This window comes from Onychostruthus taczanowskii, unplaced genomic scaffold (assembly GCF_017590055.1).
Source record: "Onychostruthus taczanowskii isolate IOZ18803 unplaced genomic scaffold, ASM1759005v1 scaffold176, whole genome shotgun sequence".
In the NCBI taxonomy this organism is placed as follows: domain Eukaryota; kingdom Metazoa; phylum Chordata; class Aves; order Passeriformes; family Passeridae; genus Onychostruthus; species Onychostruthus taczanowskii.
Genome location: NW_024498973.1, coordinates 764273 through 779458, shown reverse-complemented (window position 1 = coordinate 779458; position 15186 = coordinate 764273). Strand labels below are relative to the sequence as shown.

The 15186-nt window shown below is 50.4% G+C and overlaps 1 long non-coding RNA gene across 3 annotated transcripts in view; it reads left to right on the top strand.

Moving 5' to 3' along the window:
- LOC121333674 overlaps positions 1-11653 on the top strand; it is a 35643-nt gene extending 23990 nt beyond the window's left edge. For 2 of the 3 annotated variants that reach the window (XR_005952342.1, XR_005952340.1), the window contains exon 4: positions 108-566. This is a non-coding gene — a long non-coding RNA (uncharacterized LOC121333674). Of the gene's footprint in view, positions 1-107; positions 567-11414 lie in introns of those variants that run through there. The other variant, XR_005952341.1, reaches the window with a different exon arrangement.
- The last annotated feature ends 3533 nt before the right edge of the window (positions 11654-15186 follow it).

Sequence of the window (15186 nt, the reverse complement as noted above, 5' to 3'; positions counted from 1 at the left end):
CGGAGCTGAGAGTGCACCCCTGCACTGCCAGGGTGGGCTGGCAGGAAAGCCCTGGCAGGAAAGCCCTTTTGATTTTGATTTTTTTTTTTTTTTTTTTTTTTTTAAAGAAACAGAAATACAAGACCTGATTGGCAACCTGGGAGGAGAAACCTGAGGTAGCTGAGGGCCTGGACACAAGGGAGCATCCCAAACAAACACTCGTCAGTCCCTTGAGGTGTCTGTTACCCCAACAAGTGCCAGTCCTCGTGAAGCTGGTTCAGAATAAAGCTGCAGAGCAGGTGTTGGAAGGGTCAGGTGAGTAGGTCAGAAGTGACCTGCACTTAAAACCCCTCCCCTTTGTTATGAATGTATAAATAAAATTATGTAAACCCAAACTGCCCAGCCACGCCAAGACCTTTGCTTGGCAAAGCCTTTACCTTACTTTTGATGTTAGATGAACATCTAGCAAGCTTAATTAAAGTTTAATTAGTGTAAGTAGGGTAAATGTGGTAGGTCAGCAGGCACAGCAGATGTTAAAATACTGTTGGCAATAATCAACCAAAAAAAAAAAAGGGAAAAGTCCCTTCTTAAAAAAATAAATACCTCTATGTGACTGGTTTTGACATGTCATCTCATGAGGGTGGTTTTTTTTTTTTTTTTTTTTTTTTTTACTTTCTTTCCCCAGGCAATACTGACCAACCAGTTGAGAGCAAATCCTGTTTCTTCACATCAGTTAAAAGAAAAAAAAAAATCAGTTTTTGTCCTTTACTGTGCTCTGGAATTTTGCCCCAAACACTTTCTGGGGTCTGGGCATATGCCACAGGGAGATGTCTCACTGCTTTCTGTTCATCTCTTCAGTTGAGAGCCACATGGTGAGGGCTGTGGTTGCACAGCCCAACTGAGTTTATTAAAGATTTGATAATAATTTTTAAGGGCTTTCAGTGAAATTCAGCAGTGCATCACCTGGCTGGCTGGCCACTATTGCTTAGGATCTCCTTGGCAGCTATAAGTGATGTTTCCTCAACTTTGAAACTAAATTTGGATGTGATTTGGGTATTTTGGCATGCATGTATCTGTGTTTATCTGTGGTGATCCCTGTTTTTTGTCCTGTGGGGTGCTGGTGGGAGCACAACTGGGCCATTGAGCCCTGTGGATAAACCCTTGATCTGTTCTGGGATGTGCTGTTAAATTAGGAATCCCACTCTGGCTGTGAGGCTCTGGTAAGCCACAGCATCTTGCAGTCAGCTCCAGCAAAGATTCTCCAGCTCCTTTCTTATTTTTATCAGTCTCAATTGGATCATCCCTAAAAATAATCTGCAATGCAAGATACTGCAGTGCTGAATTCCCCAGCACAGTGAGGGGAACGTGTCGAGAGGCTTCCTTGGATCAAAGCCTCAGAGACAGGCTAGGAGCAAGAGCCAGGCTAAAGTTCAGGAGTATTCTTCTGATCCAGAGGGTAGCAGCACAAAAAAAGCTGCTGTTCTCCCGAGGCTTCCTTGGGCAGTGGAAGAAGCTGCAGGGAATGTGGACTTCCCCCTGGGATCAGGTCGTGGCTGGGAAAATGGAGAGGAGCAGCAAGAATTTAGGGCAATGGTCTCAGACACAGCAGGCTCAGGTGGCTGCCCCCAAAAACTGTGTGTCAGGCAAGACTTCCACTGCCCAGAGCTTGCTCCTGGAGCCTGCTGGAGCTGCCGTGTGTCAGGCAAGAATTCCACTGCCCAGAGCCTGCTCCTGGAGCCTGCTGGAGCTGCCGTGTGTCAGGCAAGAATTCCACTGCCCAGAGCCTGCTCCTGGAGCCTGCTGGAGCTTCCATGTGGAGCCGCCGGCACTGAGCACTGAGAGCCTGGAAAAATACACCAGCAAGCTGCTAGTGAGGGTGAATATGTGTTTTTGGTTTGTTAGAGAAGTCTCAAATGAAGGGAAATCTCAGTTCTTGGAAACAGAGAAGGAAAGACACCATTCTGGGCTTGATGGAGGACTTGTCCAAGTTTAGTGGTTCTATGATTGTATGAAATGGACGGGAGATGGGCTCTAAGCTTTTCCAAAGTGTTCCTAAACCCAAGCACAATGAGCTCCTCCTGTCAGCTGGAGCTACAGGCGAGTGTATGCACTCACACAGCAATTTCTGAGGAACACTGATGGTATTCCATCAGGATTCAGGGAGTGGTGGGGAAGCGATGAGCTGATCTCTGGGATGCTGCAGCGGCTTCAAAGCAGAATGCAGAGGGGGAGATGAAGTAGAGCCATGGCCACAGAGGCTTGTCCTGAAAAACAGGCCTGGCTCTCCCCTCTGGGTCAGGGCTGCTGTGACTGCACAGTGCAGGCTCAGTGTGAGCTCCCAGGGCCACAGCAGCCACTTCATGGTGCAGAACAAGAGCAGGACATGGCATCTGGCCCTCCCTCCTCAGGACACTTCAGCAGTCCTGGCTGGGACACTTGGCTCCATTTCCTGCCCAGGCATCACCCCCTCTTTCCATTTGGCTGAGGGAACATTTAAGTATTATTATTTTTAAATAGGGCAGTTTTGACAACATGAACTGATGCATCCTTGTGGGCACATGGGCAAGCTGAGGCATTTTCTGTGAACACAGACTGCTGCTCTTTTATCACTGCTTATTGTTGTCACCTGCCTCAAACCCTGATGGGGAGAGTGCTTTATTATTTTCCTTTTTTAAAATGAGCTGGTCAGTCCTCTGATTTCTAAGATTCTAAGAAACTTCAAGCAAAGTTAAAGCTTTTAGGTCAAATTAAACATTTGACTTTGAGCCAAACAAACTTTGTTTTTTGAAATCTAACTAAGGGATATAAACTTTCAGTTTAGGATTAGCCTAAACATTTTTTTAGGTTTTTTTTTTTTTTTTTCACATGTGTTTTGTTTCCTTCCTCTTTGTAAAAATGAAGAGGAAAAGCTGTGCCCTGGGGTAGTGCAGCTCCCTTTCCTGTTCTTCCACCGTGTTGTTGGGATGAGTGTCCTGAGAAGGGAACAGAGCTGGGCAAGGCTCTAGAGTTCAAGGGATAGAACAAGAGGGAATGGCCCCAGGTTGTGCCTGGTGAGGTTTAGAGTGGAAAGTGGGGGAAATCTCCCCACTGGAAAGTTAGTCAAATATTGGACCAGGCTGCCCAGGGGCACCAATGCTGGAAATGTTCAAAAGGCATGTGGATGTGGTGCTCAGAGAAATGCTTTTGTGCTCTTGAATTCACAGTTAGACTTGATGATCTTAGAGGCCTTTCCCAACCTTAATGATTCTGTGATTCTTTTGGTTAAAAGGAAGTGGAAACACAAATAACAAAGGATTAATCTGCTGTTTGCAGTGCTGGGCATGCTTTGCTTTGGGGACAGCTTTTCCCTCCCCTCCTTCCCCAAATGAGAACTCGAATCTGTGCTTGCTACATTTTAGTTTTGCTCAATTTGTACCCTAAAAGATTGTGTTCATAAGCATTTCTTTGCAGCTAGGGAGCCACTTCCAGATGTGCTTATCCTGAATGTCCTTATCTTTGGTCATGCTGAGCTCAAGAGGGAGCTTGCCCTGGACCCAGCTCAGAGCATATTGCTGCAGGAGCCACTGCTCCGAGCTGTGGAAAAATCCAGGAGATGTCTATTCCTGCCCTAATCCCTGAAATGTGTCCCTCATAAACACAGCCAAAAAATTTGGGTGCTTTGTCTGTGCAGAGTGGAGAGAGCTGCTGTGGGAACTTTGAGAGCTTGAGTGTCTTGTTTTGCATGTAAGTTCTCAGCACTGAAGTGCATAAATAGATGGGTTTGCATCTCATAATTTATAATTCAGCCCAAGAAATGCACTAATACCTTTATCAGAATTGGGAACGTTGTTCAAAGCACAAAAGCACGAATCACTGAGGAGCAGGCAGACATTAAGGGCTGCTGTTCTCCCTGCATCTGGAACAACAGCCAAGAATCAGTGAGATTTTCTCCTAAACAAATGTTTCACTGTTGTGTGTGTGAATAAACACAATTTCTTTCTCTCTCTCTATTTTTTGGTGGGTTGTTTTTTTGGGGTTTTTTAAAGCAGGCCAAGGAAGGAAAGGAAAAACTGAAGTGCCTGAGGTGCAGGGAAGCATTTTACTCTATTCCCTGACTTTGCTTCCCCACTGCAGGGTAAGAGCAGGAGGGCTGAGGATTTGGGATGGGCACACCTGGAAGAGGGGAGGAATTTCTTCACAGCTATCCCTGGTCGTGGGACCTCTGGTTCTTGTGTAGGTTTGGTGTCCAGGCAGTGAAATCAGGAGGTCTGGGGAGATAAACCCACCTCATCCTGGTGGGAAGGGGCTGGGAGCAACCTGGCAACCTGGTCTAGTTGGAACTGGATGGCCTTTAGGGTCCCTTGCAATCCATGAGATTCAGTGTTCCTGTGGCAGGGATAGAGGTGGTGGAGAGGCTTCCCTGTGAGCAGCACAGGATGGTTTTGGGTGCCCCCTAAAGTACTTCAGCTCAGAGTGGAAAAGAAAAAACCCACTTGGGAGTGCTGATACATTTGTCAGGGTTTCTGTAGCCACAATATATCCTGGGAAGCATGGCATCCACCCATGGTTCCTTTACAAGCCCTGGGTGGTGCAGAAAACAGGAACTGCCCTTCAGAACCCCACTAATGGACCTTCTCCTCCAGTCCCCTGGTGCTGACACAGCCCAGCTTCACGGGCCACGGGGGAAGCTGTAAAGCTGCTGTCATGATCCCTCTGCTGGAGCCAAAGGCAGCTGGAAGGCAGTGGAGAGGCTCTCAGTGACTCCAGGGTGCTGTGAAGTGGGGGCCCAGGCCGTTAAACCTCCATGGGGACAGGCAAGGGGAGGGAAAATGCGTAGGAGTAGGACTGCAAGTCCTCACTGAAATTGTTTGTTCTCTTAATCTCCAGCATCACTGGATATGATCCTTCTGGAGGTGCTGCCAGACCATTGAGTGCTCCATCCCTGCCCTCCTCCAGACACCCTCTTCCTGGAGGAAAGTTGGCAACTTTGAGTTTATTCCATCTTTGCACCCATGCCAAAACCTATTTAATATCAGGTTTGCTGTGGGTTTGTTTGGGTTTGGTCCCACAAATGCCTCTGGGGCAGGTCAGTGCATCTCCCAAGCCACCCCTTGGCTGTACCTTTGGAGTTTGCAAAATCCAAGGAGACCTCTGTTGTTCTGCTTGAATATCCCTCCCCATCTCAGTCCCAAAGGGTGGGAAGCATCAGGGAATATTATTGATAAACAATAGATGTCTGGTGGAGACGCTGGTGATTTTCCTAGTACAAAAGGCTTCTGCATCCTCTGTGATAATTCCCCTTTTTTTTCCTCCTTGCTGGCTTTGTGGTTTTGTGATTTATTTGTGGGCTGGCAGGCGTCCACGGCCCTGCAGGAAATGGATGTCTGCTCTTGTGTTTGGGGGGGCCATATAAACGTGTAATTTTCCCACTACATTAATGACAGACGTTTCTCCCTGGCTGGAGCAGCTCCATGGTTTCTGTGCCCTTTTGGTTTGTTCCCCCCAGCCCAGGCTGAGAGTATTTATAGGGAACCCCAGTTCTGACATCCTCAGCTGAGCTGGGGGAAAGTTAAAGAACTTGGCCACAAAAACTGTAGAGGGGAAACTCACTGGCCTTTTTTTACCTGATAGTAACTCCAGGACAGCAGCACGGCCAAGTTTTCCCTGGCTATTCCTCCTGCTGACATTTTCCTCAAGGATAAAAGTGGTTTGCCCTAAGAAAACAACCCTCTTGCTATGGAAAAGAAATTGTAGGGCAATTTACTTTGGAATAGCTGTGCTACCTAATTCCTGGCTCCTGGAGAGAGACCCAGCTGGACTTGGAGCAAAGAAAGGAAACCCAAGGCAAAATTCAGTGTGGCTGAATCAGGTTTTGTTGGAGGAAAGGCTGGACAAGCCTCTGTGAGGTCCTGGCACAGGGTGGCCAGAGAAGCTGTGACTGCCCCTGGATCCCTGCAAGTGTCCCAGGCCATGCTGGATGGGGCTTGGATCAGCCTGGGATAGTGGAAGGTGTCCCTGGAATGTCAGAGGGTGGAACAGGATGAGCTTTGAGGCCCTTTCAACCCAAACCTGTCTGGGATTCTATGCTCTGGGACAGCAGTGGAATCAAAAATCATAATGTCCAGCAGATTGAATGTACCTATGGTGTTCCTTGGCTTGTAATGTGGGTTCTCCATGGATTCCTGATGAAACAGGAATGTCCTGCTAGGATTTTTCTCATTTTTATTCTGCCTGAAGTGAGGGTAAAGGATGAGGGATATCTTCAAGGACAGGACAAAAACCTGAGCCAGTCTGGTGGCATGAAACCAGGAGGGAGGTGAGAATCTGTGATGAGGGACATCCAGGGATGCAGAATTCTGGGATGTCACCTCCTGTTGGTGTCATTACCTGGCTGTGCTGCAGCTCTGGCTCTGCTGCGATGCATCTCATCCTTTTTGGGGTCAGGAATGTTCCACCTACATATTTTCTCCCAGGGGTCCCAGCAAACCTTTGAGATAAATCCGTCCAGATCCACATAAAATTAAGCGTCTTACTGTGTTTGTACTGCCTCATCCCCTGTGAGTCTTGAGCACCTTCCATGACCCCTCTCACGTTTCACTTTCAGAGCGCAGCCCACGTGTGGGCCACGAGCTCCATGGGTGGGTGTGGGCTTGTGCAGGGCTGTTGTTGCATTCCTGTGGCTGATGGCAGCAGGTTGGGGCTGGGACAGAGCTGTCAGGAGCCGGGTTTCCTTGGGAAAGCACCCACCTGACCATGAGCACGGCATGGCTGGGCCTGGACATGCAGGCTGCTGTTACCTCCACACCTGGTCTGGCCTTACTGAGTGGTGGAAACTCTCCTGGTGAGAGAAGGATGCCCTGGTGAAATCTATTTCATGAATCCCAGAATGGTTTGGGGTAGAAGGGATCTTAAACTCATCCAGTTCCACGTCCCCGCCATGGGCAGGGACACCTTCCACTATCCCAAGTTGCTCCAAGCCCCAGTGTCCAACCTGGCCTTGGACACTTTCAGGGATCCAGGGGCAGCCACAGCTTCTGGGGCACCCTGTGCCAGGGCCTCACTGCCCTCATACTAAAGAATTTCCTTCTAAATCATCTTCCCATGATCTGAGTTTAGGCTCTAAACACAAACACCATTAGCAGCAACAGGCTCCGTGCACGTCACTCCCTGTCCTGCTCTAAAAGCAGCAGCCCCAGCAGCAAACATCCCTCCCTCCATCCTCCCAGCACTGAGCCAGAGGAGCTGCAACCCCTGCCCTCACACCGTGGCACAGAGTGTAAATCTCATCCACTCCCTTTTCCATTTGGCCACTTTGGGAGTTTATTCACCATTAAAGCCTTTTCTTTCACACACTTTTGCAGAAGTAGGGATTTATTTGGGCACGAATTTGCTGCCCTTGTCGGTGACAAGGAGGTGCTTCTGTGGTGCTGACACAGCCTCAGCTGCAGAAACACCATTCTGGGCACTGCAGGGGGGAAAGGGACTCATGGCAGGTGTAAAAGTGGGCCAGGTATGACAAAAAATAGAGGAGGACAAGTGTGCTCTGCTTCCAGAGGCTGGGGGAAGGCGCCGAGCAGGAACTGTACAGGACATCACGGGTGGTGGAGGGAGCCAGAGAAACATCCAGTGTTTTGTCCTCTCTGCAGGGAGCTCATGGCCATAGGGATTGGCCAGGAACTGGGTCAGGATGAGGAGGGATGAAGCAAACAGAACTGAAGGCCTTCAGTGAGGCCCCTTCAGCCCCTGCCAAGCCTGTGCCAAGGGGAGGCAACGTCCACGTGGCCACCACGGGTGGGAGACGAGTCAAGAGAGTCAAGAGAACCCCGGCTGCTGCTGATGTTTGGTCACAATTGCTCTGGGCACCCTGTGCCAGGGCCTCCCCACCATCCCAGGGAACAATTCCTTCCCAATATCCCATCTATCCCTGCCCCCTGGCAGTGGGAAGCCATTCCCTGTGTCCTGTCCCTCCATGCCTTGTTCCAGTCCCTCTCCAGCTCTCCTGGAGGCACTGGATGGGGCTTTGAGGTGTCCCTAGAGCCTTCTGCTCTCCAGGTGAGCATCCCCAGCTCTCCCAGCCTGGCTCCCTGAGCATCCTCACGGCCTCCTCTGGATCCTGCTCCGAAGCTGTTGGTACCAACCACGAAACAGAGGAAATATTGCACTAGATTACCCTAGGCTCTCATCAGGTCTTTTTTTCTTAAGTGGGGGGGAAGAAAAAAAAGAACACTCACACAGACACATACTGAGTGCTACACCAAGCTGAAGTGTTTTCTTCCTGAAGAGCCCTTCCTCCCGGGAGCAGAGCAGGAGTCAAGCAGCGCCATGCCTCCTCCAGCAGGCACTCAGCCCTCCACCTCCGTGCTCAAGGGTTCCTGGAAGCCAGGGCTGCTCGGGGAGAGCGCGGGGAGGGCACTGCGATCCTCCCACCCAGGATCAGGGCAGTGCCAGGGGGCTGTGATCTGTCTGAGGCCCGCCCTCCGCTCGGAGCAAGAAATGCCAAGGAGCGTTAGGGAGATGACTGGAGGCTTGGAGTGCAATGGGAAGCAACTGCTGTTCCTAGGCAGGCTGTGACTACCCAGCCTTGCTAATCAGATTTTGGGGGATGCTCAGCTGGCTCTTGCTGTAGGGAGCTCGGGGTGTGTTTTGGTGACAGGGTCTGTGTTCCAGTGGGGAAGGAGAACGCTCCTGGTTCAATGCCCGGAGACCTGGTTTTGTTGGTGGAAGAGGGGGAAAGGCCATTTGGAAAACTGTGCATCCCCATCTCGGCTCTCTGCAGGTCATTTGAAGCACTCAAGGCAAGGCTGGGTGCCCCTTGAGGGTGCCCAAAGCCAGCCTCACCCTGGCAGCTCTGCTGGCTGGGGGTGACCCTGCTGCCAGGGCTGTGGGCACTTGGCCACTCTGAGCCTCAGCGTGTCAGTGCCGGCAGGAAAACCAGCCACATCCAGCACCATCATTCCATCTTCATCCAGCTGGCTGCAGCCCTGCCCCCGTTCCCAAAGCACCCTTTTGATCCCAGGAGCTGCAGTTCAGGGATCAGTCCTTGAGCCCAGGGAAGTGGGGATCCTTCCCTTGCTTTAATTAGCGAAGGCTCGTGTGGTTTTTTTGTGCACGGTTTGCTCCGTGGCGATTCCAGCCAGGAATAAAAGTTTACTTCCATTCCCCAGCGCTCGGGGAAAGCAGCTTCCGTCAGCACTGCCTGTGCTCTCGGCTGTGCTGGATATGGCAGGTCTATTTTTAGAAGCCAGGGTTGCCATGGCAACCCAGTGTATTTTTTCTGTTAAATATAGCAGCTGTTGCAGGGAACTCTTGTCCTTCTGGACGTAAAGGCTGTGTTTGTGCCCTCTGACAGAGCTCAGGGTATTAGAGGCAGATGAGAAGGATGATTAAATAAGTGGAAGCCCAGAAGAAAGCGTGGATCTGTAATTACACGGAGGGGTTTGGGATGCAGCCGTGTGTGTCTGCAGCTTCTGCACTGAAAGTGGTGTGGGGACAGGGACAGGGGAGCTTTTCCATGTGGGGCTCCATGAAACCACCCTGCCCCTCTCTCTCCAGCTACCCAGCCTGCCTGGCTTTGGCTGTTCTGGTCTCTGCCCCTTCCAGGAGCCAGCCTGGTCCTGGCTGTGCCCACCAGGACTTGTCCTGGCCGGGAGGAGATCTGGGGGTGCCAAAAAAGCCTTGCCATCCGAGGGGAGGAGGGAGCCTTTTTTGGGGAAAAAAACCCCAGTTTTATGCCTGCCTGCACCTCAGGAGCTTGAAGCAGAGCTGTGTGGTGCAGGGTTGGGGCCTGGAGCTGCTTCCATCTCCTGCAGGTGATGGATACCTCAGTGGAAGCAGTGGGAGAGCTGCAGGTCCCATCTCCTGCCAGGGATGCAGTGTGGGAATGCTGTGGGACTCTGTTGCGTCCTAAAGCAGTAACATTCCCCAGCTTTGAGGGTCAGTGGGAAGCAAACTGACTCTGCTTCTTATTTTTATTTTTTTTTTTTTTAATTTACTGGATCCCTGTAAGGTGCCAACACATCCCATCAAAGGGCTAATTTCCATCTCCTGGGGGGAGGGAGAAGGAGAGGGGTGGGGGGCACAATTGCTTGGGCCAAGAGCAGTCTGTCATCTGGGAGGTGGAAATCTTTTTTTTTTAATAAACTAGTCTTTGCCCCATTAAATGAAGAAAGAAACCAGAGCACAACAGATATGAGCAGGGCTTAGGATCACTTAAGTTTCCTTAAAAAGTGGATGTAATGACAAACAAAGAACCAATTTAAACCAGCTCGAATTTAAAGTATCTGTGGAGGTCACTGTGACCAAGGCTTTGAACAGGAATAACACATTTCTGGGAGCCTTATCTGCTCCCTGAGCTATCGTGAGTGGCATCTATTGCTGGGGATGTTATTGCTTTTCTGAATTTAATAGCAGAAGCAGTGCTTAAGCAAGCAGAAAGCTGCAGGGGAAGAGCTGCCTCTGTGGCCGTCGGGGGTTGGAGTTCACCCCGGGCCTGGTCCCCTGCAGGGTGGTTTGGAGGGATGGGGCATTTGGAAGAGTCAGGGATTTAGGAGGATGGAGGATGGAGTCAGATGCTGCCTGTCCCCCTGGAGCTGGAGCCTGCTTGAGCATCCTCTAGAGCCGAGGGCATAAATACAGGCTCATAAATACAGGGCTGCCCGTAACAAAGGAAGGAAAGGCTGCCACATCACATTTGAAGATTTCCTTGCATCCGTCAGGGAATGGGTTGTCAGGGGCTTGTGGCCCAGAAAATGTAGCTGGCAGCTGGGAGGGTGGTATGGGGCAATCATTTCAGAGTCTGCTTTGGTTTAAATCCAGCATGGGGTGGAGGGAAGGCAGTGGTGTGGGCATAGCTCCAAAAGCACGTGTTTGTACATGGAATGGTTTGGGTTGGAAGGGCCTTTAAAGACCACACAGTTCCACCCCCTGCCATGGGCAGGGACACTTTCCTGTATCCCAGGGTGTTCCAGGTCACATTAGCCACATCCCCAGGGCCAGGCAGATGGGTCACAGGCTCCATCTTCTCTCTGTGCCCACGGGACACCAGTCATACCACCGGTTCCACTCTGCTTGTGCCAGAGGTGGAGTTTCCCCAGGAATGGGTATTTATTAAAACTCCTGCCTCTGCTTATAAATCCACTTCCCTGTGTATTCAGGGATCGTAGGGGTGTTTATCCTCCCTGCTTTCCCTGGACAGATTTATGGGTTCATTGGAATCCCTCCATTGTGTGGCTGCCCTGCTCCAGGCACTATGGGGCAGGCAGCAGTCCTGGGAGGTTTTCCCTTTCTCCCTGAGCACTGGCTGGTCCATCCCTCAGCCATTTGCAGGGACTTGTGTGAGGAAGGACCATGGCAGTGTCACACTCCACCTGGGACAGTGGAAGGAGGTTGGAACAATATGGGATTTAAGGTCTCTTCCAACCCAAGCCATTCTGGGATTCTCTGACCCTGTGATCCAGCCCTGAAGCACTGAAGGCTGCATCCAGACACAAAGCTCATCTGTGAGGATGAAGAAGGGAGCTTGGAGCACCCAGTGTAGCAAAGAGATGCATCAGCACCTGCTCCCAGCTGCAGGAGAAGGAAGGAGTGCTGGGAGTTCCCTCCCCACAAGTGCAGAGGTAAGAGAAGACAGGATCTCAAAACCTCCAGAATGTGTCCCAGATCCCCCTGTCATCAGGTCTGTACCTAACTGGGAAGAACATTGTGAGGATGATACTCCCACCCACCATCCCTGCCAGAGTCACTGCAAGGGCTGTTCTGGAAGTTCTGTTCTGACATGGGGTGTTTTCAATATCATTTTTTTCTCCTGGGGAACATGTGAATATCAGAGGAATCTCTGTTTGTTGTACCCTGGAAGCTGACAGTTCTGCTCTCCCCTTTCCAAGCTCAGTCCTCAGTGTGTTTACCAGTCCAGCCTCAGCACCCTGTGCAGCAGTAGCATATCTGGGGAAATTCTCTGAGAGAGGAGGGTCCCTGGTAGTGCTGATACAAGGGGAAAGTCCATACTTTCTGTGAGAGAATTTCTGGGCACCAAGAAAACAGGGAGCAAGTCCAGGCTGTGGACTCTCCATCCCTGGCAGTGTCCAAGGCCAGGCTGGATGGGGTTGGCACCACCTGGGATAATGGCAGGTGTCCCTCCCCATGGCAGGGGGTGATACAAGATGATGTCTTAAGACCCTTTCCAACCTGAACTACTCCACGATTTTATGATTTTCAGTTAGTCCCAAAGGTGTCCACTGTCCCCATAGGAATGTGAGTTTGACCCAAAGCCGTGGCAGGAGCTGAGGAAGCAGCAGGATGAATTTCCTGTAGGATTGTATCCCTGTTGGCTTTCAATACACCTTAAACCCCAGGCATGGAGACCCTGTTATCTGTTGTGCTGATACCTCCAGCTTAATCAGGGGTTTCAATTATTTCTATTTTTCAGTTTTAGCCCCCCAAACCCTTCCTGAGTTCCTTCTAGAGAGAGATCCAGGAAAAGCATGTTTGTCTTTGCTGTGGTGTGAGTAACCCCACCAGCCCAGAAAGCGCAGGGGGCATTGGGGGGAACCAAATGCCAAAACCTCTCCTCCTCCAACCCAGAGCTCCTCCAAGGCAGCTGCACCTCTGGGGGAGAGGCAGGAGCAGCTGGAGCAGAGGCAAAGCCAGATGAGATGATGCCACAAGGATTATTTCATGTTCCTGTTGAACAGGAGCCCAGAGCAGCCCCTTCCTCCCTTGAGGGGCAGCAGCTCCAAACAGCTGCGGGGCCTGGACAGCTCAGGAAGGACGAGATGTCCCCAGGAAAGGCCAAAGGAGATAAAACCAGGTGGACACATGATGCCACAAGGATTATTTCATGTTCCTGTTGAACAGGAGCCCAGAGCAGCCCCTTCCTCCCTTGAGGGGCAGCAGCTCCAAACAGCTGCGGGGCCTGGACAGCTCAGGAAGGACGAGATGTCCCCAGGAAAGGCCAAAGGAGATAAAACCAGGGGGTGGTGGACATGCACAGATTTGGCCAAGGGGAGGTGCTGCCCCAGGATGGTTTGTTGGGAAGTTCAGGATGGATGTGGATAGCAGCATCTCACTTCCCTGCAGAGAGTTTCCATGTTCAAAGCAAACCCTGTTGTTTTGTTGGGGAGTTGAAGGTTTTTCTGGGGTTTTGGGGGGGTCTGAAGGAGGTTTTTATTTTTGAGGGAGTTTTGGGGTGGGGTTTGATTTAATTTTAGTTAGTTAGTTAGTTAGTTAGTTAGTTAATTTGTTCTAGGGTTTTTGGGTTTTTTGTGTTTTGTTTTGGGGGGGGTTAGGTTTTTTGTTTCATTTTTTGGGGTTTTTTTGAGGGTGGGTTTGTTTGGGGGATATTTTCAGGGAATTTTTTTTGGAGGTGTTGGTTTTTTAAATTTTTTTGGGGAGGGCTGGGTTTCTTGGGGGTTTGCCTGTTTTTCATTTGGTTTTTTTTGGTTTTTTTTTGTGGGGGAAGAGTTGGGGTTTTTAAAAATTATTTGTTTTGTCTGGGGGAGCTTTTTGTTTGTTTATTTTGGTTGGTTGGTTTAGGTTTGTTTCTCTCCTGAGGAATACCAGGATGCAGCTCTGCCCCTTCAGGGAGTAGGGTTTGGCAGGGATGCAGTGATGGGATATCTTACCCCCTCTCCGTGTGTCTCCAGAGGTCTCATCCTTGTTGGATCCTTCTCCTACTGCTGTGTGTTGGCTCCATGTGTAAAGGGCTGGGAGAGGATGATATCAGGCAGAGGTAATTATTAACTCTAATTATAACTGTGACAGTGACCCTGTTTGGACTGGACTGTAAAGGCCCCCAAAACCATCCACCTTTTTTCCTTCTCCCTGGAATTCTGATCTTTCTGTGGTCAGGATGCACCTCCTCCATGCCATCTTTAGAGTCCCAGGTGCTGTTTGAAATCCTCCATGACCTCATCCCTGCATGCTCTGTCCATGGGGGACACAGAGAGTGCTTGGCACATGCATGGAAACCTCAGCCAGGGCAGGACATTCCTGGTCCATTTCGTTTCTGGCAGCAGTGGGAGAAAAGAGAGCCTCCAAAATCTATAACTCAACCGTCTCTCACACGGTGTGGGATTAAGGAAAAGGTGCAGAATAAAAATTATTTCCTCAGGGGGCAACACATAATTTCATTTGCCCAGGAAAATGATGTCTCCATCAGTTGTCTTCAGAGACTCTAGAAAGAATTCAAGGAGGGCTCAGAGTGTGCAATTATTGTGGGATTTTGGAATCCCACACTGGTTTGGGTGGGAAGGGACCTGAAAGCCCATCCCATTCCACCTGCTGCCATGGGCAGGGACACATTCCACTATCCCAGGTTGCTCCAAGCCCCGTCCAGCCTGGCCAGGGATCCAGGGGCATCAACGACTGAGTTGGCTTCTCTGGGGTCAGTGTGGGTGGAAGAAAGGTCCCAGCTCTGCACTGCCATGAAGGGATGCTTTATTTATCAGCAAAGCCATGGGATGTGAATTTCTCTGGTGCCTTCACTGAGTTGTCACAGGGAAATTGAGTCTCTTAAGCAGCTTTGGGCTGCAGCCAGTTCATTACAGCAAACTTTCATCAATTATCATTACTGTTGTTATTGTTATTACGATGCCTCCTGCTCTGTTGTAAATTGGAGGGCTTTCCTGGAGCTCTTGTTGGACTTTTTTGAGTTGTCTCAAAACAGGATGGCAAATTTCTGTTAGCTCTGAAACGAGGCCGACCTGGAGATATCCAACAGCAGGATTTGGCCAAATCTCCAGCACCATGGAGAAACAAGGATGACTATCTCCCTGCACCCTGGAGACGACCCTCCCACCTGTGCCCTCCCTCACCCACTGCCATCCCTGTTTTCTTCCACGCCTGACTTCACTCCCCGCCCCCATGATTTTTCCTGTAAAACCCCAAAACTCTAATTTGAAGAGTGGGACAGGGGAAGATGCAGCCATCCAGCAGAGCTACAATTGAGCTCTAATTGCTCGTTTAAACTAATTGATTTACCAAACCCGAGGAATTTTGAAAGGGTGCTTAGGAGCCTTGCCCTCCCTACTCCCAGGCACATAGGCAGGGCGTGGGGAGCCCCACAACCGCTTTTGGTGCAGCCTCCTCTGAGGTGCTGATGGTAATTCCCTGGTCTGGGAGCATCCCTTTCCCCCCAGCTCGTGGAAAACCAGCGTGTTCAGCGTTGCAGGGCTTGGGCTCCAGGAGAGAGTAAACATCCCTGGTGCTGACACGGCAATAAAACCGGTGCGT